This window comes from Carcharhinus amblyrhynchos, chromosome 31 (assembly GCF_965287045.1).
Source record: "Carcharhinus amblyrhynchos chromosome 31, sCarAmb.v2.hapA, whole genome shotgun sequence".
NCBI lineage: Eukaryota > Metazoa > Chordata > Chondrichthyes > Carcharhiniformes > Carcharhinidae > Carcharhinus > Carcharhinus amblyrhynchos.
This window is the reverse complement of record NC_137354.1, coordinates 3,479,267-3,502,047: the sequence shown is the minus strand read 5'-3', so window position 1 is coordinate 3,502,047 and position 22,781 is coordinate 3,479,267.

Sequence of the window (22,781 nt, the reverse complement as noted above, 5' to 3'; positions counted from 1 at the left end):
GAAAAGTAAAAGAGATGTTGTTAATTTGGTACAAATTGGAGCATAATTGAGTTTCAATATCCACTGTTGAGTAATCTATTATAGAAAAAATATTAGAGCAGTGGAATGTGTGACAAGCTCGGAGTTCATTGTCATCAATGGCTTAAAAAGTTATATTCATTGCAGAAGGAAATGAAATACCTCATGACAATTGAAACCAGATTATTCAAGTTGCATTATCAAGCTATTCATATTACAGGTAAACTGAGTTATTAGTCACAAAGCATTGTGAAGTGTTTATTAATATCAACACATGCCCGTACTAGTCAAATAATTCAGAGAAATTTGTGCAGGAAAAGATTTTTTTCAGCTCATCATGCCTGTACTGGTGTTAGTTAGCTCAAGGCAGGAGCTGTTCCAATCCCATGCTTTTGCTTTTTAATATTCTTTTATTAGTTTTCATCTAATTCTTACCAAATGCCATGATTAATTCACCTGTGGGAAAGCATTTCACTTCCATCAAAGTCTTTGCATTAAAAAATGATTTGAAGTATTTATGCCTTTAACACAGTTTTCATTTTAAGTCTTGCATTCACCGACCAGGAGGGTGTATATTTTCAAAATGACAGATGTAATGTTAAGTCAAAGCCCATTTGCTCTCCCAGATGGATAATGTTGAAGGAAGAGCAGGGGAGTTCTTCCCAGAATCCTGCCTGTAAAGGGTTAAGATCAGAAACAAACATGACACTGATGTAATAATCATGTAAGATCACAAGATTGAGAAGTAAGAGGTAATGAAATGCAATATTTGATACAAATTATTTTTATTATTAACCCTCTGAAATCCTTTCATATCTTTGAACACTTCTTGGTATCCTTCATAATCTTCAGTGCTCCAGTGAATACAGCCTTACCTTTTAAGGCTGTTAGTTAAAGGTTTTATTTATTAGTGTCACAAGTAGGCGTGCATTAACACTGCAATTAAGTTACTGTGAAAATCCAATCATTGTCACACTCTGACACTGTTCAGAAATATAGCATGGCCAACGCACCTAACCAGAACGTCTTCCTTGTGGAAGAGAAAAAACCAGAGCACCCGGAGGAAACCCAAGCAGACACACAGAGAAGCTGCAGACTCCACAGACAGTGACTCAAGCTAGGAATTGAACCCAGGTCCCTGGTGCTTTAAGGCAACAGTGCTAACCACTCTGCCATGTGCTACCCTATTAGAACATTGTCCTCTCATTCCTGGTGTCATACAAGTGCTGAATGAATGAAGTGTGTTTTCTCCAATGCTTGTGGTTTTTAAGTCACCTTTTGGTCATGGCAAAAAACAGTTTTCTACATTTCTGCAGCAAAAAACAGCAATGACATAATCGATGTGATGTGTGTATATTTTATATTGTTTGACCATTTTGTATATTCTGTGTAGGTAAAGAAAGCTGTGTCTGTCCAAGATTAAGGAAAGGAGAGATTTTTGGAGTCAAATTGTCTGTAGAGTGTAAGGGATGAAAGAATTAAAGGTATCGCCTCTTTGTATTTGTAATGAGGCCTTATGTGGGGATTGAGCTAACAGGTAAACAGAGTAGGTTTAAAATTTACTTTTGGAGATAAGTATTGAAGTTGTTGTGTAATCACTGCTTTTCAAAAAAGATTAAAAGAAAACAAGGAACATTTGCATCTTACAGGAATCATGAGTAAATAGGGGTAAAGACTTTCATTTTAGTGATTGAAAATAAAGGCAATATAGAAACATGAAAGGATTTAATATTTGGGAAACTCTAAGTTTCAAGGGATTTGTGAAGACAATGGAAAGCGAAGATGAAAGGGTAAGAAGTATTTATGAAGACAGATTTTCAGTTGGATGTGGTGGCGAATCTCACTGAAGAGCAACTTCTTTGTGTCAGAGTTTGCTGATAAACTGTAAAAGTTTTGGATTGAAGAAAGCAACAGTTTGAATCTGCTTTTGGAACACCTGGCAACACTTTACATAAGAACATAAGAAATAGGAGCAGGAGTAGGCCAACTAGCCCTTCGAGCCTGCCCCGCCATTCAATAAGATCATGGCTGATCTGTCTTGGCTCAGTTCCACATTCCAGCCCTCTCCCCATAACCCTTAATCCCCTCTCTTATCAAAAACCCATCAACCCGCGTCTTAAAAATATTTAGCGAGGTAGCCTCCACCACTTCAACGGGCAGAGAATTCCAGAGATTCACCACCCTCCTCAACTCCGTTCTAAACTTTATCTTGAGGCTGTGCCCCCTAGTCCTACTATCCTTTCTGAGCGGGAAGAGTCTCTCCACCTCTATCCTATCCATCCCATTCATCATCTTATATGTCTCAATGAGATCTCCCCTCATTCTTCTAAACTCTAACGAGTACAAGCCTAATCTATTCAGCCTCTCCTCATAGCTCAACCCCCTCAACTCCGGCATCAGCCTAGTAAACCTCATCTGCACTCCCTCCAAGGCCAAAATATCCTTGCGTAAGTACGGCGCCCAAAACTGCACACAGTACTCCAGCTGTGGCCTCACCAATGCCCTATACAGCCGCAGCAAGACCTCCCTACTTTTATATTCAATCCCCCTCGCGATGAAGGCCAGCATCCCATTCGCCTTCCTGACCACCTGCTGCACCTGCAAGCTGGGTTTTTGCGACTCATGCACAAGGACCCTGAGGTCCCTCTGCACCGTCGCCTGCTGCAGTTTTTCTCCACGTAAGTAATAATCCTTCCTACCATTATTCCTACCAAAGTGGACCACCTCGCACTTGCCAACATTAAATTCCATCTGCCATTTCCTGGCCCATTCGCCCAGCCTATCTAGATCCTTCTGTAGACTCTCACCACCCTCCGCACAATTTGCCTTTCCCCCAATCTTGGTGTCATCAGCAAATTTCGACACCCTACACTCGGTTCCCTCCTCCAGATCATCTATATAAATGGTAAATAGCTGAGGCCCCAGCACCGACCCCTGGGGCACTCCACTAGTCACCATCTGCCAATCCGAATAGCACCCATTGACCCCCACTCTCTGCCTCCTATTTGACAACCAGTCCTCTATCCACGCTAACACCCTATCCCCAACTCCATGCCCCCTTACCTTCTGCAATAACCTCTTGTGAGGTACCTTGTCAAACGCCTTCTGAAAATCAAGAAAGACCACATCCACCGGCTCTCCTCTATCCACCGCCCTAGACACATCCTCATAGAACTCCAGTAAATTTGTCAGACACGACTTCCCTTTAACGAAACCGTGCTGCTTTGTTTACCTTTCCTTGAATTCTTCTGAATAATACCTTGGTTTCGGCTCTCTTCAGTCATCTTAAAACACTCTTTCTGTCCCAATTCCCTGGTTATCTGGATTGCAACTGATTCCCTGGGAACACTGTCATTTTGCAACTCCCATCTTGCCCAGTCTTTCCCTGGGCAGAGTTGAGAGATGTTCACTTCCTGGCATCTTCACCAACAATAATCCAGCTAAAACTATACCTTATTTCTAATGTTTACTCATACAAATAAATCACCTAAAACTTTTCATTCCAAGGATGATTCTCATGAACCTCCTCTGGATCCTCTCCAAGGCCAGCACATCCTTCCTTAGATACAGTGCCAAATTGGTCACAATATTCCAAATGTGGTCTGATCAGAGCCTTATACAGCCTCGGCAGTACATCCTTGCTTTTGTATTCTAGTCCTCTTGAAATGAATGCGAGCATTGCATTTGCCTTCACCTATTCCATATTGTAAGTACAGCTTTTGACTCTGTCCCAGTTTTCTGGTTATCTGACTACAGCTATCTTTTGTAATTTGCAAATCAATTTGCAAACAAACTACCTTTGTTTTTCTAACAGGTGGTTCCATGACTCAACATAAGAACACAAGAACTAGGAGCAGGAGTAGACCATCTGGCCCCTTGAGCCTGCTTCGCCATTCAGTAAGATCATGGATGATCTTTTGGTGGACTCAGCTCCACTTACCCGCCTGCTCACCATATCCTTTAATTCTTTTACTGTTCAAAAATGTGTCTATCCTTGCCTTAAAACATTAAATGAGGTAGCCTCAACTGCTTCACTGGGCAGGGAATTCCACAGATTCACAACCCTTTGTGTGAAGAAATTCCTCCTCAACTCAGTCTTAAATCTGCTTCCCCTTATTTTGAAGCCATGCTCCCTAGTTCTAGTTTTACCTGCCAGTGGAAAGAACTTCCCTGCTTCTATCTTATCTATTCCCTTCATAACCTTACATGTTTCTATAAGATCTCCCCTCATTCTTCTGAATTCCAATGAGTATAACCTCAGTCTACTCAGTTTCTCCTCATCAGCCAAATCCGGAATCAATCTAGTGAATCTCCTCTGTACCCCTTCCAGTGTCAGTATAGCCTTTCTCAAGTACGGAGACCAAAACTGTACACAGTACTCCAGGTGTAGCCTCACCAGCACCTTATACAGCTGCAACATAACCTTGCTGGTTTTAAATTCCATCCTTCTAGCAATGAAGGACAAAATTCCATTTGCCTTCTTAATTAGCTGCTGCACCTGCAAACCAGCTTGTGATTCTTGCACAAGGACAACCAGATCCCTCTGCACAGCAGCACGTTGCAATTTTTTACTATTTAAATAATCATCCATTTTGCTATTATTCCTACCAAAATGGATGACCTCACATTTACCAACATTGTACTCCAGCTGCCAGACCCTCGCCCACTCACTTCGACTATCTATATCCCTTTGCAGACTTTCAATGTCCTCTGCACACTTTGCTCTGCCAATAATCTTAGTGTCAACTGCAAATTTTGACAAGCTACACTTGGTCCCCAACTCCAAATCATCTATGTGGTGGAAGTGGTGTGCTGAAAAGTAGCATTTTAAACTATGATCCTACAACAGATTTCCAAGATATGACAGATTAAAATCAGTTGAATCCAGACCAGAGACAATTACAGAAACAGTCACCACAGATTTCAAAGTTCAGGAATCTACCATAGTGTACGCAAGTCCCTTGCAAAACCCCTGAGTGATGCAGAGTAAATGAATCTGGTCAGATCAGAGACAGGTGAGAAAAAAATTATGAGACTCTGAATGACGTAGATTTTAAAACCGTGGTCAGTTCACAAGATGGTTTGCAAATTATAAAACAAACGCTGCGCTTACGTTATGGAATAGGTGAAGGCAAATGCAATGCTAGTATTCGTTTTGAGAAGAACAAAATACAAGAGCAGGGATGTACTGCTGAGGCTTTATAAGGTCCTGATCAGACCATATTTAGAATATTGTGAGTAATTTTGAGCCCTGTTTCGAAGGAAAGATGAGCTGACCTTGGAGAGTGACCAGAGGAGGTTCACAAGAATGATCCCAGGAATGAAAAGCTTGACTTATGAGAAGTGTTTGAGGACTCTGAGTCTGTACTCGATGGAGCTTAGAAGGATGAGGGGGGATCCTATTAAAACTTACACAATACTGAAAGGCCTGAATACAGTAGATATGGGGAAGATGTTTCCATTAGTCGGAGAGACTAGGATCCAAGGGCACAGCCTCAGAATAAAGGATGACCCTTTAGAACTGAGTCGAGGAGGATTTTCTTCAGTCAGAGGGTGGTGAATCTGTGGAATTCATTGCCACAGAAGGCTGTAGAGGCCAGGTCATTGAGTGTATTTAAGAAAGAGATAGAGAGGTTCTTGATCAATAAGGGGATCAAAGGTTGTAGGGCAAAGGCAGGAAAATGGGGTTGAGAATTTTATCACCCATGATTGAAGGGCAGAGCAGCTCAACGGACCGAATGGCCTAATTCTGCTCCTATATCTTATTGTCCTGGGGCTGAGAATATTGCAGCAATGTGCACTGAAGTTAAAAACAGAAATTAAACAAAAATCAGCTGGCAGAGTAAAGAGAGAAAACTACAGAACCAGTAAAATATCCTGCTGATTTGACGAGAAAGTGAATCCTTTGCAGTCGGGCAACATAAAATTTTCCATAAAAGAACTGCTGCTCTACGGAAGATTTTTTTAAAAAAAAGGCACTGGTGTTCAAATCCTTTTTTAAATCCCCTTCTTGGCAAACACAGCAAGATGATGAAATCTTTGTTTTAAGAGCGCTGGAAACTAAAAGATTACGATCTTACTGGCCATTCACACCATGCTCCCGCTGAAGCAGAGAATTTGGAGGGAAAATCCTGCCAGCGTGAACAGCCGTAATATTCTGGTCAAAGGAAATAGCTTCAAATACTTACATTTTAAAATAAAGATAGCCAAACTTTAAACCCAGTGTGGTGTAATCGAGAACAAAAAGCTGGAAAACTCTATACGTGCACTGATATATTTGTCTGACAGATCCATTGCAAAACACAAACCCTGTAACCCCTTCTTTCTAATTAAGGAGGCAAAAATCTCCCCAATAACCGGACTCCAAAACAAAGAGGAAATTCAACTGTTTCTAACGACTACTGCACTTGATAGCCTTAAAGGGGCAATGACATTTAAAGCAGTAACTACAGGGAAAAAAAAGGAAAGAAAATTTTAAGAATCAGGCACATTTTGGTTAAGGAGATGAGATGGGTAAACAGTGCACAGGAGTGATTCACAGGATTAAATAAGAAATCAGAAGAAGCACAAGTTAGTAAGACTTTATTCATATTTGATTCATTTGCTAATGAAGTACTCAACATTTTGATCAATTCCCAAGAACATTTGCTGAGATATTAAAAGGCTTTGACAGATACTTTAAATTCCAGGTTGTGCAGAGTCCAGGCCCTAGAAGAATGAGTAGCACACCTCCAATGAAATGCCATGGGCAACAAAGAATCCCAAAGAGAGGAAGTCAAAAGACCCCCAGAGAAAAGGAGATAATATGCAAATACAATACAAGTTGGTGCTGACCATGTCAGCGCAATGGAGTTTATAAGCCAAGAAGTTTAGTGCAGAAGAACAAGATGGAATGGATCTACCTCACATTAAACTGATCTTTATCTACACCCTAGCTATGACTGTGACACTACATTCTGCACTCTCTCATTTCCTTTGGGCGCCGTACTTACGCAAGGATATATTAGCCTTGGAGGGAGCGCAGAGGAGGTTTACTAGGCTGATGCCGGAGTTGAGGGGGTTGAGCTATGAGGAGAGGCTGAATAAACTAGGCTTGTACTCGTTAGAGTTTAGAAGAATGAGGGGAGATCTCATTGAGACGTATAAGATGATGAATGGGATGGATAAGATAGAGCTGGAGAGACTCTTCCCGCTCAGAAAGGATAGTAGGACTAGGGGGCACAGCCTCAAGATAAAGGGGGGGCGGTTTAGAATGGAGTTGAGGAGGAACTTCTTCACTCAAAGGGTGGTGAATCTCTGGAATTCTCTGCCCGTTGAAGTGGTGGAGGCTACCTCGCTAAATATTTTTAAGACGCGGGTTGATGGGTTTTTGATAAGAGAGGGGATTAAGCGTTATGGGGAGAGGGCGGGAATGTGGAACTGAGCCACGACAGATCAGCCGTGATCTTATTGAATGGCGGGGCAGGCTCGAAGGGCTAGATGGCCTACTCCTGCTCCTATTTCTTATGTTCTTATGTTCTTATGTTCTTCTCTATAAATAGTATGCTTTGTACAGCACACAAGAAACAATACTTTTCACTGTGTGCTAATGCATATGACAATAAATCAAATCGAAAAGGCTGAGAGTTCAATTTTATTTAATTTTTAACTATTCTCTACCTTTTATTTCTTTATTGTCTTTATTTTTCTTCCCTCTGCTTTTCCCCCTTTTCTTCTCCTCCCTTTTGCTCAATTTTACCTCTCCCCACCATTTCCCCCCATATCTTCATCTGTCACAGTTTATCCTCTGATTTCAGCTTCTGTTGTTTGGTCATTCATATCCTTTATTCTCTCTGTAGGTTGCCATTAGCAGCCTTTCCCCGGGTTTCTGTGGCTATGACTCATCTTTCATTCACTCATCCTGCAATGTAAGTATCTCCCACTTTCTATTGCTTTTAGTCTTGTCAAGGGGCCATCTGGACTTTTCTCTCCTTACAGATGCTGCCAGACCTGCTGAGATTTTCCAACATTTTCTCTCTTGGTTTCAGCTTACAGCAACTGCAGTAATTTGCTTTTAAAAATGGAGTTCTTTGAAATAGCATATGGCTATGAATGAAGGAAAGCCATCTGATGTAACTCAAAAGAAACAACATGTGCAAAAAGTAAATAAAGCGATTCTACAGGAAAATATTTGCATCGGAGCTGAACTGCAAGTCTTGAAGCATTTGATTCAAGCTGAGTACATACCTTTGAAAACACAATAAACTAAAGTCTTCAGTGAATCAAACTGTTCAAGATTTGAACATTTCACATTGCAGAGATGACAACAAGATATCAGGAGGATACATTCTGTTCCAAAGTTGTCAAAACAATGGGAGTTGGGAAAAAATGGGAGTTGCATCCAGGCAAAGCATAGAGCAGAAAAGACATACAGGGAGGTTGAGATTTTGAAGAACCAATAGATAGCCACGGAGAAACACAAGGAGCTAAGAAGGACATTGAACATTACTTCAGGAAAACATATTAGAACTATCAGTAGCAATGAAATGATGCACTGAAGTCCAGAGTTAGTCGTGAGTTACGGTCTGCAGGAGGGGGCTGAGTGTAGGGTAACAAAATTTGCTGATGACACGAAGATGAGTGGAAAAGCGAATTGCGTGGAAGGCGCAGAAAGTCTGGAGAGAGATCTGGATAGGCTGAGTGAGGACCTGGCAGATGGAGTATAACGTTAGCAAATGTGAGGTTATCCACTTTGGTAGAAATAATAGTAGGAGGGATTATTATTTAAAGGGTGAAAAGCTGCAGCATGCTACAGTGCAGAGGGACCTGGGGGTCCTTGTGCATGAATCGCAAAAACCCAGTCTTCAGGTGCAGCAAGTGATCAAGAAGGCGAATGGAATGTTGGCCTTTATAGCGAGGGGGATAGAATACAAAAGCAGGGAAGTCTTGCTGCAACTGTACAGGGCACTGGTGAGGCCGCAACTGGAGTACCGTGTGCAGTTTTGGTCCCGCATTGCGAAAGGATATATTGGCCTTGGAGGGAGTACAGAGAAGGTTCACCAGGCTGATACCGGAGATGAGGTGGTTAGCTTATGAAGAGAGATTGAATAGACTGGGCCTGTACTCGTTAGAGTTTAGAAGGCTGAGGGGGGATCTTACAGAGACTTACAAGATAATGAAGGGGCTAGATAGGGTAGAGATAGAGAGATTCTTCCTGCTTAGAAAGGATAGCAGAACTAAAGGGCACAGCCTCAAATAAGTGGGGGGGGGGAGCAGTTTAGAACAGAGTTGAGGAGGAACTTCTTCGCTCAATGGATGGTGAATCTCTGCCATTGAAGTGGTGGAGGCTACCTCGCTGAATATATTTACGTCACGGGTAGATAGATTTCTGATCGACAAGGGAATTAAGGGTTATGGGGAGAAAGCGGGAAAGTGGAACTGATCCACTTCAGATCAGCCATGATCTTATTGAATGGCGGGGCAGGCTCGAGGGGCTAGATGGCCTACTCCTGCTCCTATTTCTTATGTTCTTATGTTCTTAGGAGGTCACCCAGAAAATAAACAGTTGAAAGAATAGCTGATTGTTCTCAAAGATCATATACAATAGAATGCATAACTATTCAGCAACATGGAGAAGTGAATACCATCTTAAAAAGTAGAATGGAAGCACACCAGAAGAAACTGGAGAAGACTCTACTCAATTAAAGGCAATCTCAAAATGAAGCAAGCGAGCAAACTTCACAAAGAAAAGGAAAACCTGTTGAGGGATGTCCTATAAGAAGCCCTTGGTCAAAGTTTGTTTTCTCTGGAAAATTATGAAAAGAAGGAAAATGAATTTAACGTCATTCGAAACAAATTGAAAAACCTGTTGACAAGGAAGACTCAACAATGTCCCATATTCCTGGAGGAAGCCGGAATCTTATTACTGTTCACACCGATGGGATTGTCCCATCCCGCTACAGTGAATGGAGATTTGACTGGCCGCCAAGTTCCCCAACCTCACTGCAGCGGGAGTGTGGCATGAACAGCCGATTAGATCACACCCAGAAGAAACAGACTGAAGAGCTGAATGGCAAAGAGGAAGCACTGAAAGGAAAGGTTGTGGAGCTTTCCAAGCTGTGAGTGGATAATGAAGTGGAGATGCCAACATTGGATAATGAATGGTGTTGGATAGTGAGTGGATAATGAAGCCATGGTCAGCACAATTATAGATCTGAAACAAGTTAGGACTTCACCAGAGACAGTCCAGTCCATCGGTCAAACCAAAATGAAGGGCAAGGAAAAAGCTCTGATGCAGACAGAGAAGGAAAAGACAGAAAAAAGATTTAAAAATGTAAATCTGATGCTGTAACACAAGAAACTAGATTAACAGCAAATGGTTCACGCTTAAATGTACACATCTCAATGTCTATCATTGAGACACCACAGACAAACCCACAATGCAGCATAGTGCTTAGTGGAGGCACCATTATACAACAGAGGTGTTGATCTTTCTGGATGTAGAATGTTTCTTAACAAATCCCGCACAGGAACTCTTTGCATTCCTGTCTGTTCTGGCTAATCATAAACTCAGATTTATGCATTGATTTCTATATAGGGAGGAAGGTTTTTGATATATTTTACTGCAAAGAACTTTGGAACTTTATGTAGAAAGCTAGAAGGAATAATTAAAATCCATGGGGTTTGTAAATCACATTAGAATGCCAGAAAACAGAAGTACAATGATATACTTCTCCTGTCACACGTCTATAAATATGAGTTTTCAAAAACACTTATGGGCATAATTTTCCAGCAATTCAGGCTGGCGGGATGTTTAGGTCCTGCTGCAGTGAACAGAGATTTGGCTGAATGTTAAACTCTTCATTACAGCAGTGACTGCACCTCAAAGACTTCATTTACTGGAATGTACTTTGTTTCTTTCCCCATTTGTTCCTGAGAGATTATGCTTCAAATAAAGTACTTAAGAAAAAATTGATAAATTTCATCAAAAGAAAATTCTTTATTTCTTGGAAATAATATTCCTTTTATTTAAAGTGTATAAACATATTTAAATGGGTTTCCATGACCATTGTTTCTTGATCCTTTTCTCTATTTTACCTATTCTGTTTCTGAATCAAACTTAAAGCAAATTCTCTTGAGCTACTATTCCTTTCAATCAACAATAACTTACATTTATATAGCATCCCATATACAGGAACTGAGGGTTCAGTCCACAGGAACATTATAAAACAGAATATGCCACTTAGCCACATGACCAAAGATTTGGTCAAAGAGGTTAGTTTTAAGTGGCATCTTTAAAGAAGTAATGGAAGATAGAGGGGCAGAGATGTGTGGGGAGGGTACTCTAGAGCATGAGGCAAAGACAACTGAACACACTTCCAACAGTGATCAAGCAAGCAAAATTCAGGGATGTACTCGAGGTAAGAACTAGAAAAGCTGTAGGGCTGGAGGAGATTACAAAGGTGGGACGAGGCAAGGTCATGGAGGGAATTGAAAACAAGGATGAGAATCTTACAGTCCAAGACATTATTTGACCAAATGCCAGTGTAGGTTAACAAACACAGGGGTGACAAGTGAACAGGACTTGTTGCAAGTTAAAACATGGGCAGAACGGCTTTGGATGACTTCAGGTTTACAGAGGGTGAATGAGTGTGTAGAATAATTAAATAAGACCCATATGACATAGGAGCTGAATTAGGCCACTTGGCACAACAAATCTGCTCTGTCATTCAATCATGGCTGATATTTTTCTCATCCCTGTTCTCCTGCCTTTTCCCCATAACTTTTGATCCCCTTATTAATCAAGAATCTATCTATCTCTGCCTTAAAGACACTCAATGACCTGGCCTCTACAGTTGTCTGCGGCAAAGAGTTCCACAGATTCACCACTCTCTGGCTGAAGAAATTCCTCCTCATCTCTGTTTTAAAGGATCATTCCTTTAGCCTGAGGCTATACCCTCCAGTTCTAGTTTTTCCTACTAGTGGAAACATCCTCTCCGTGTCCACGCTATCCAGGCCTTGCAGTATTCAGTAAGTTTCAATAAGATTCCCCCTCATCCTTCTAAACGCCAATCTAGAGTTAATAAAGGTATGAATGAGAGTTTCAGTGGCAGATGAGCTGAGACAGGACAAAGTTGCAGAAGTGGAAATAGGAGGCCTGAGTGATGGCACAAATATCAGGATGTTCATTTTGGAGTCCAAATGTGACACCTAACTTGCCATTAGACTGGTTTATCTCAGACTATTGCCAGGGAATGATATGGGCAGGAATTCTCTCCTCCTGCCTGCCGCTGGAATTCTAACGTGTGGGGATGTGGACCATGTAAAGGTCCATTGAAGTCGGGGGGTATTCTCCGACTTTCAGGTAAATGCGTCCAGAGAATTCCACCTGTGGAGTCTGTAGATAACTAGGAGACAATCCTGAAGCAACTAATTTCAAATAGAACTGGCAACAAGTTGCTGTTAGAAAGTCAGAAGTGTTAGAACCACAGAATGCCTAAATTGCAGAGGAGGCCATTTGGCCCATCGACACTCTGACAGAGTATCTTACTCAGGTGCACTTCCCCACTCTATCCCCATATCCACACACATTTATCCTGACTAATCCATTTAATCTACACACTTTGAGATACTAAGGGACAATTTCGCATGCCAATCCACCTAATATGCAATTTTATTGAAGGGTGTCATTAAGAGGCTTTGCCATTTTGGTATTGTGCTGTAGAGACATCACTCTGTCGATTAGCTTGAGGACATGTCAAGATTATTTATCATTATGACAATGATAAAGCCAACAGATGCAGAGTGAGGCTATTATTTCATTTTGCATTTAACCCAAATTCAGTTAATAGAAATAAAACTGACAAGTTCCACACCATTGAGTTATTGATTGTATGGTAGCAGTCAAAACAGCTTTCAGGGACAATCATGAATAGAATACTTCCAGAGCAGAAAGAGGCCATTTGAGCCATCATGCCTGCAGAATCCCACCCAGGCCCTATCCATATAATCATCCTATTAATCCCCCGACACTTCCCTAACACTAAGGGGTAATTTAGCACGATCAATCAATCGAACCCACACACTTTTGAGAGGTGGGAGGAAACCAGAGCGCCTGGTGGAAACCCACACAGACACAGGGAGAACATGCTAACTCCACACAGACAGTCACCCAAGCCAGGAATCGAACCTGGATCCCTGGCACTGTAAGGCAGCAGTGCTAGCCACTGTGCTACTCATGACTAAGCCTGACAACATTGCTCCACTAGCTAGCAATAAAGGCTAAAGACCACTCACCTATTCTTAAGAAACAATTCAAGTTTTGTTTTATAATCTTGAACCTTGGTTCCTTCCTGTGTGTTCAATCTGACTGTCCTCAGAAATCCAGCCGAACGGGGTACAAAAGGGGAAGAAGACCTTATTTGGCAAAAAGAGTTCAATACACTTGGAGCTCAGAAAACTCTTAGACAGTTTAATATTCAAAGTAGTCCTGGAAGGTTTATTCTGGGAGAGGTTATTCCAACAGGATAAACTGAATCATCAAGACAAGACAGTCCGAGCCATCCTTTTTGACCATCTCCTGGACAGCAACACCAATAGGGGACCAACAGCAGGTCCCGACGTGGGAATGTGGCCCAGGCAAACATAAAAGGAAGGGAAGAAAATTAAAAACAAACAAAAAAGTAACTGGTCTACTAAGTAGATCTCTGCTCACAGCAGGGTAGGACTGATAACTGGTATGTGGTGATGATTGTCAGAGAGGAAACAGTCAGCCGTTGCAGAGGGTAAGATTTGAAACACCAGAACAGCTCAGCAATGGAATATCAATGTAATCTGTTCTGCGTCCACTTTTATTTCCTAACTGCCCCACGGACACCGACCACAACAGCTGTGAACAGCTGGCCTCTCTCAGCAGGTTTTAGTGCTTCATGAATAATGGAGAGTCTGCTGAGAATGAGATGAGGTGACTGATACAGGCAGATGATCAAAAGGTAACCTCTGCGACAGGTCAGATTGCATGCTTTCCAAGAGTTAAAAAAAGAGGGATTCAACTAAACCACAAAAGGATGAGTATGTATGTTACAGATCAAAAAAACTATTTAAACCAACTTACCTGTAAATAATTTTATACCATGACAAACCCTTTGTCCTTTCTGCTATCTGCTCTTCACCAACCTCCCCACCCCCCCACCCCACCCCTCCAAATCCCCCCACTAATTCCCAACACACAGTGATTCATGCTTTTGGTGCATTAACCCACTAGTTCCTGGCCCAGTGACATTTCTTATCCTCAGACAGTGACTGCTATCTGGCTTCTTAACTATGGAATAACAGGACAACAAGATTCAGACTGTCATTGGAGACGTCCTTGTATATTCCCAGAAGGTTGTGTAAAATAATAATCAGGAATGGGAATTCTGGATGATTTTTTGCCCTGACTAGCCTGAGTGTGCCCAATTGTACTGCCCCAACTAACTCTGCACAGACCAGCATGTATCTGTCTCAAGAACCAAACTATTTTTTTAAGAATACTTATTCACATGATTCAGATTAATATGTTGTTTTAGGACTTTGGGATGAAAGATTGAATGAATTCCTTTGGGGTGTTTCCAATAGCAGTTTGCTCGAAGTGTGCTGAGGAAGTTATTTCATTTCTGATCAATCAAAACACTAGATAATTATTGGTTTTAGATGATGCAATATATTACAATAGTGAAGCTCAAATGCTTAATAATGTTTAACCCATGAGGTTTGAGATTATTCCACCCCCTCCCCCCACCCCACGCCCACCCCACCCCTTTACAAGACTTTCTTTTCTGGCATTATTATTGAAAATCTTTGAAGGTGAAGTTGGACAGAGGCAGAGATGTAGAACAGACAGAATATCTGCTGCCCATTATAGACACACCTACATTTGGTTCTCTTGAAGTAAGTGGGAATGACTAGCCAGTGCGTTTAGAATCAGTTACCATTGGATATCATCTGTTCTTCATTTTGCCCATCTCCAATTTCATCCCTTTTGATTTTTGATCATTTTTATTGAAGATTTTCTGGTCAAGCAATTAGTAATTTATTAGTATTTTGTTACCAAGTAATTATATGGCTGGTAGCTGATATGACCCAACCAAAATAATATGACATTTCCATAAACACCCTCCTTCTATTTTCTAGGATGCAAATCCTAGTGCAATTTAATTTCATAGCCCCTTTCCATGGTGTGGAGCTACATGATGACAATAGGTTTGTTTTGCAGTGGTAGAGAGAACCACATGGCATTTAGCTGTAAGCTGCAAACAGCCTTGGTTGGTTTCAGTGCATCCAAGTACAGTACACCTTAAAGTGCTACAAGATGAAAGAATACATGCCTGGGAGATAAGCTGGTGTTGAAAAATTCTAGCCGTTGCTGTCATTTCACCGACTGTATCCAGGCACACTTCCAAAGACCTAGGTTAACTGAAAGAGAAAATGCTGGAAAATCTTAGCAGGTCTGGCAGCATTTGTAAGGAGAGAAAAGAGCTGACATTTCGAGTCCAGATGACCCTTTGCCAAAGCTAAATGGCATAGAAAGAGTGAACTGCCTGTGGGGCAGTAGGAGCCAGTTGTCAAAATTTAACATGTGCGGTTAAACAGTAAAGAAACAAACCTGATTAAAGCTGAGGAACAGTTAATTTATTTCTAATCAATCAAAACACTAGATAATTAAGGGTTTTAGATGATGCAATATATTATAGTAGTGAAGCTCAAATGCTTTATAATGTTTAAACCATGAGGTTTGAAATTATTCTCTCTCCTTGCTCCTTTCCTGATGGCTGTACTGGAGCTCATATGGGGAATGTAGAGCAATTTTGTGGAATTACATGGAAGTTACAGCAAAAGTTTATTTATTAATTATTAGTTACATTATTAGGTGGTGAGTGTCTGGAACAAACTGCCAGAGGTAGTAATAGAGGCAGGTATAATTTTGTCTTTTAGAAAGCATTTAGACAGTTACATGGATAAGATGGGTATAGAGGAATGTGGGCCAATGCAGGCAATTGGGATTAGCTTCAGGGTTTAAAGAAAAGGGCGGCATGGACAAATTGGGCTGAAGGGCCTGTTTTCATGCTGTAAACCTCTAAAACTCTATGACAATAAGGCTTATATTAACACTGCAATGAAGTTACTGTAAAATTCCCCTGGTGGTCACACTCCAGTGCCTGTTAGGGTCAATACACCCAACCAGCATGTCTTTCTGGCTGTGGGAGGAAACTGGAGCATCCAAAGGAAACCCACGCAGAATAGGCAGAATGTGCAAACTCCACACAGACTGTGACCCAAGCCAGGAATTGAACCCAGGTCCCTGGTGCTGTGAAGCAGCACTGCTAACCACTGTGGTGCCATGCCACCCCAGAGCAAAGAAGTGGGCCATTCAGCCCATTACTTCATGTCTTTGTTTATTCTGTATTTGCATAACCTTCTTCCCAGCTTAATTCATTTAACCCAATCACCAACCAATCACCTTTCTCCTTCATATTTTTCTGCCCTGCTTCAACGTTGCAGTGATATAAGTGTTCTGGACTCACGTTTTAAAAAGATACCAGGACCATATCATTACCATCCACTAGTCTGGTCCCTCCGATATTCAGTGCAAAATCTTCCATGGCCCCAGAAATTCATGGACATTGAGAGAAAGCAATCAGGCATCAAAATCTTCTGTCCCTTTTTTCTATTGCTTTGTGTCCAAAGAAGAAGCTGTTCCTAGATTCAAAGCAAAGAAAAATACAGTTTTTGAGTGTCAAGAGATGATCAGTGCATGTCAGAGATTATTACCAATTGGTTGGTTGTGGTTGGTTTTCTGAAACAAATCAGTTACTACAACAGAAGTTTCACTGTCACTCAGCAGAAACTCCGTAAGGAATACTCTCTTTCTTTGGGAACAGGATCTAATCCACAAATTTTGGCTAATTGAAGAAATGAGCGCCTTATTTGCTAATTAAAGTGACCCGATATTGAGCTGATAGATCTGCTTATGAGAGTTTTACTTCCCCCTCAAAGCAGAAGGCATACCTCTGCCTGTTGCAATTGTTGAAGGAGTTCAGTATCCTTGCCTATCGCACAGATAAGCCACCACTTACCTCCAATGAGTGGAGAAGATAAAGTCGCCTCTCTTGCCTTTCGAACAAATTGCACTAGTTCATATGTGATCTCCCTGACAGTAGTTCTAACCAATCCAAAGTAAAGTCAAACCATTGATGTGATTGGAGCCTAATTAACTGCTCTGTGAATTATTGGCCACTCAGAAATAACTAGGACAGCATGGCAATAGAAGTTGATGACAGCTAGGAAGCATTTATATAGCGTCTTGTTGCACTTCTTAGAAATATTGCAAAATGTAATTCAGATACATATAACAAGTTTCACTGATTGTTGTCATGTCGGCAAACCTGGGAGTAATTTAGCATTCAATAGAATCTGACAAACATCAATGTTTAGATGATCAGAAGAATTCCCAGCTGCTGTACCAAGCTGTCGAATGTTGATGTTATCCATATGAACTTATGGAGCAGACTTTGAGATAATGGTTCATAAAAAAGATAGCACTTTCAATATTCCAACACTGCACTGCAGTAATAGCCTCAATTGTGCATCAGTATGCTTCCTAGCAATGATTCTCTTCCTCATCTATTTCCAGGATTAAACACTCTTCCAACCACAGGTGAAATTGGGAGTATAGCTGTAAACTCCATGGATGAAATCAGTTCACACAATATTCAAAGAAATGCAGCAATTTCACCGGGAATTGAAAAGTTAATTTAAATTGCTTTGAATATCAGTTAAACTGTAAGATTCTTACTAATATTCTTTTAAATCTATATTCCTTTCCTGTGTTGTACAGAATATGCTTGTAAGCACAATAACTACTTCATAGAATCCTATAGTACGGAAGGAAACCATTCGGCCCATCGAGTCTGCACCAAGAGTCACTGCTCTCTCTCTCTCTCAGCTCAAAAGCAGCATCTAAGCTTGAATATTCTGTGCAAACCTAGCCTCTCTGTCATATGACCAAACCTGTCAATCATCCCGATCAAACCCATTCTGCAAAATCCCAGGCCCCATAACGCCATGCATTTACCCTAACTAGTCCCCCTGACACAAAGAGGCAATTCAGCATGGCCCATCTACCTAACCCGCACATCTTTGGACTCTGGGAAGAGTTTCTTTTCTGTCTCTGAAGTCTGGAGACTGGGAGCTGTTAGCTTTACTCCTCTGAAAACTGCTGTCTGGGTCTCTGTCTTTGTGATAAAAAGCTGGAAATCTAATATCATGTAAGCATCGTTGGTTTCTATGCTAACTGGTTCGAGAGAAAGAATTTATGTCTGGGGGGATACTGCTGAATTGGAATAATAGAGGTAGCTAGCTGTTAAGAATTATACTTTGTCATATTTAAGTAATTGGTAAAAGTTATGCTAATTATCTTTGTTATATACTAACTGTGTTCTCATTTGGTAAAAGCCTCCTGGTGGATCACCTGAATCATACCCAGAGGGAACACCTTATGCTCACCCTAATGTCAGAATCAAATGTAAAAGTTAGGGTCTAGGCTAACTGCACGGAGTTTCTGATCCGATCCTTAACACTGTAAAAGGACCAGTCTGAGTTGACGAGCTGGGAACAGCATGAAACACAAATTCTATGGATCAGCCTGGCTTGTAGTGGAAACCCTGGGAGACTCAAAATCCACAGAACCCAGCCTGGGAACCCCTTGCAGCTAACGAATCAGCACATTTCATTTTCCATTATATCAGAGGAGCTACATCAATGGTGTCCTTTTGTCTGTGGTTTATAAGGATTTCCACACAGTGTCTGTTTTGAAAGGTTCCCGATTTCTGACATTCTTGGCATTGAAGAGGACAGAAGTCACACAAGAAAATAGAGCTGGTTTCAGCTGTAAGATTGCACTCAGTGAAAGCATACAATTGAAATTTTGAAAGGAAATAAAACTTAGTAACAGCAAAGTGACAAATATTAAATTTGACTTGGATATAAATTACAAGCAGCAATTACATTCTCTGGGGTGATGTAATAACAGAGAGGCAGTTTCTCTGTGTTCCATATGTAGTCTTGAGAGAATGTTATTGTCTCATTTAACTTCCTAACAGCCCTGCTTTATAGTCCTAACATGTTACCACCCCATATCCAATCTGGTCCAGCAAATTAGTGCATTTTATTTTGAGTGGAAGTTTCAAAACGATAAAATATGAATTCCAGATGCAAACTTACTTGTTCTAAAATTCTTCTCAGAGTTCTTGCTTTCTTCATGGATTTTGGTGCGGCAGAATGAATCATTTTGAATATTTGGCACCCAGTCAGGACCAAGGACTCTCAGGTCATATACAAGTCTGGTTTAGGCTTAGAGTAAAGGTCCCTTTGCAATGTCTGGCCTACCAGACCCGAGCTACATTTCTATTGTATACATAAAGTATTCTTGTAGTCTCACTGTATAAGATTTTCAGTTTTGTGTCCAATTCTTGAAGTATTATGCTGCAAATTTGATCCTGAAGGAAATGGATATGGAACTACAAAAGGTCCTGAATGTAGCCCAATCCGTCAAGCAAACCAGTCTCCCATCCATTGACTCTATCTACACTTCCCACTGCCTTGGCAAAGCAGCCAGCATAATTAAGGACCCCACACACCCCGGACATTCTCTCTTCCACTTTCTTCCATCGGGAAAGAGATACAAAAGTCTGAGGTCATGCACCAACCGAGTCAAAAACAGCCTCTTTCCTGCTGCCATTAGATTTTTGAATGCACTAAGTTGATCTTTCTCTATTCCCTAGCTATGACTGTAACACTACATTCTGCACTCTTTCATCACCTTCTCTATGAACAGTATGCTTTATCTGTATAGAGTGCAAGAAACAATATATGTAACAATAATAAATCAAATCAAATGAACAGGATAAATAGTGAGAAACTCAAGAGAATATCATAGATGTGTGGGTTGGGTGGATTGGCCATGCTAAATTGCCCTTTAGTGTCAGGGGTTTAGCAGAGTAAATGCATTGGGTTATGGGGATAGAGCCTGGGTGGGGTCGGTGCAGACTCAATGGGCCGAATGACCTCCTTCTGCACTGTAGGGATTCTATAATTCTATGAAATGTGCACTAATAACTGGGCTGAGCCAGACCAAATCCTATTTATTTAGGAGTCGCCTCACTTAGTTTCCCCACTTAGACTCCATCTTTGTAAAAAAAATTGTTTGCATCTTTTTAATTTGGAGAAAGTACGAGTTTTGCATTCTCTTTATGAGTACATGCTGTACTTTGTTTCTTCACTATTGGTTTTAATAAGGAGTTATTAAATAGAATCAATTCAACACAATTTAAAAGGATAAGAACAGAATCAAGCCTGAAATTTCTCACAAATGGAGGGGTTCTCCATTCTGGCAAAAGCAGAGCCAGATACCCGAATCTCAAAATCCCACCCTCGAATTCAGAAGGGGAGGTGGGAACAGGGGTGGGTCACATTGTGAAGATGCTCACATTTCAGAAAAGGAGCTTCACATATAAAACTGTAGCTGCCTTCAAACAGGCAAGGAGGAGGAAGTAGGAAATACAATTTGTGGACATCAGATCTGGTGGTAGAAGAAGGTCTAAAGTTTCCAGAGTTACTTTGCAAAATAGGGAACCCTTTTGGTAAGGTCCAGGGACACCTTTGGAAGAAACAAGTTGCCCTTTGGGATTGTGAAATGTAGATATAATTGTCCACAAAAAGTGGATAATCTCACTGGAATTGTAAAACTCATTGGAACCCTCAAGCTGTCAAGGAAACTGCCATGCTGTCAAGGCATTTAAATCTCCTGTTCTTTAAATTAAAATAAAATAGTCTGCAGTTTAAATCAAAATAATACTTGCTATTTTGCTCTGCTTGTTAACAAAAGCCTGAGGCCTATTCTTGTAGGATTAGTTCTATATGACTGGGCGAGCTGGTATGCAGGGTGTAAGGGAAAAAGGTGATGGATTGGGGGCATAGGTTAACATGAAAGATATTTCAGACCAGAGGGGTTAGTGGAGCATGTGGAAGCATGGAGGTACGGAGATTGATGTGGAGGTTGTTACAGGTCATTGGAGTTGCTGGGGCATGAGGTAGCATGGGTTTACATGGATGGGACATAGAAAGTACATAGGAGTGAGGGGGTTAAGTGCTGTAGGGCTGTTTTGGTTCTATTATCTTCTGTGCATTTGGGATAAAGTACTGGGTCAGGGAGGTTGACATTTCAGACAGCCCGCCTCTGCACTTGGCAGTCCTTCCTTTTTCTGAAATGTTTTCAGGGACAACAGACATGAATCCCATTATATCCCACCCTCCCAAAGCAAAGATTGGACAATCCAGACTGCTTTTCAGGAGGTGGGTTCACAATCATTTGTCCCTGACCCAGAAGTGTAAATTCAGGCCCTTCCCTCAATCAGCTTAAATTCTATCCTGACTGTGTTAGAAGTTGGCAATAGTTGCTATAAATATTAAAGTGTCCAATTGCTCAGATCTATAATAATATCAGAATGTATATGGCTGTTAAATTTCTGTTTTGATATTGGTCAGTGAAATAATGACCACAGGGTTTTAACAGAGTATTTTTGCTTTAATCTCAGAATACAATCTGCCTGATGTAACGCAGCAGAAGAAATCAGTTGCCTCACGTACAGCTAGTAGGAAGAGAAGATATACGTAAGTCAGACCATAGTGACTCTTCCATTTCTATACCCACCAAACAGGACAGCTGAATATAATATTGCAGTGAGTGTCTGTGTGGGGGTTGGGGGGGGATTTAAAACAAATGATTACAAATAAGAAAGATTGAGGTATAATGCAGGATTTACAAAACAATTACTGTGGCATTAAAATTGGTACTATTTTGGAGTAAATTATGTTGTGCCTTGTTTAAGAAGGGCTGCAGGGAAAATCCTGGGGACTACAGGCCGGTGACCCTCACACCTGTAGTGGGTGAGTTGTTAGAAGGTATTTTGAGAGAAAGGATCTACAGACATTTAGAGATGCAGAGACTGATTAGGGACAGTCAACATGCCTTTGTGCGTGGATAATCATGTCTCACAAATTAGGTTGAGTTTTTTGAAGGGGTAACCAAGAAGATAGATGAGGGCAGTACAGTTAATGTTGTCTACATGGACTTTAGCAAAGCTTTTCACAAGGTACCACATGGCAGATTGTTGCATAAGGTTAAATCTCTCAGGATCCAGAGTGAGGTATCTAAATGGATACAAAATTGGCTTCTTGACAGAAACCAGAGGGTGGTTGTAGAGGATTGTTCTTCAAGCTGGAGGCCTGTGACCAGCTGTGTGCCTCAGGGATCGGTTTTGAGTCCACTGTTATTTGTCATTTATATTAATGCTTTGGATGAGAATTTAGTAGGCATGGTTAGTAAGTTTGCAGATGACACTAAGATTGGTATTATAGTGGACAGTGAAGAAGATTATCTAGGATTGCAATGGGATCTTGATCAATTGGGCCAGTGGGCTGACAAATGGCAGGTGGAGTTTAATTTAGATAAATGCAAGATGATGCATTTTGGTCAAGCGAACCAGGGCAGGACTTACTCAGTTAATGGTAGGGCATTGGGGACAGTTATAGAACAAAGAGATCTAGGGGTACAGGTTCATAACTCCTTGAAAATGATGTAACAGATGGACAGACTGGTGAAGAAGGCATTCAGCATGCTTGGTTTCATTGGTCAGAACTTTGAATGCAAGAGTTGGGATTTCTTGTTGAAGTTGTATAAGACATTG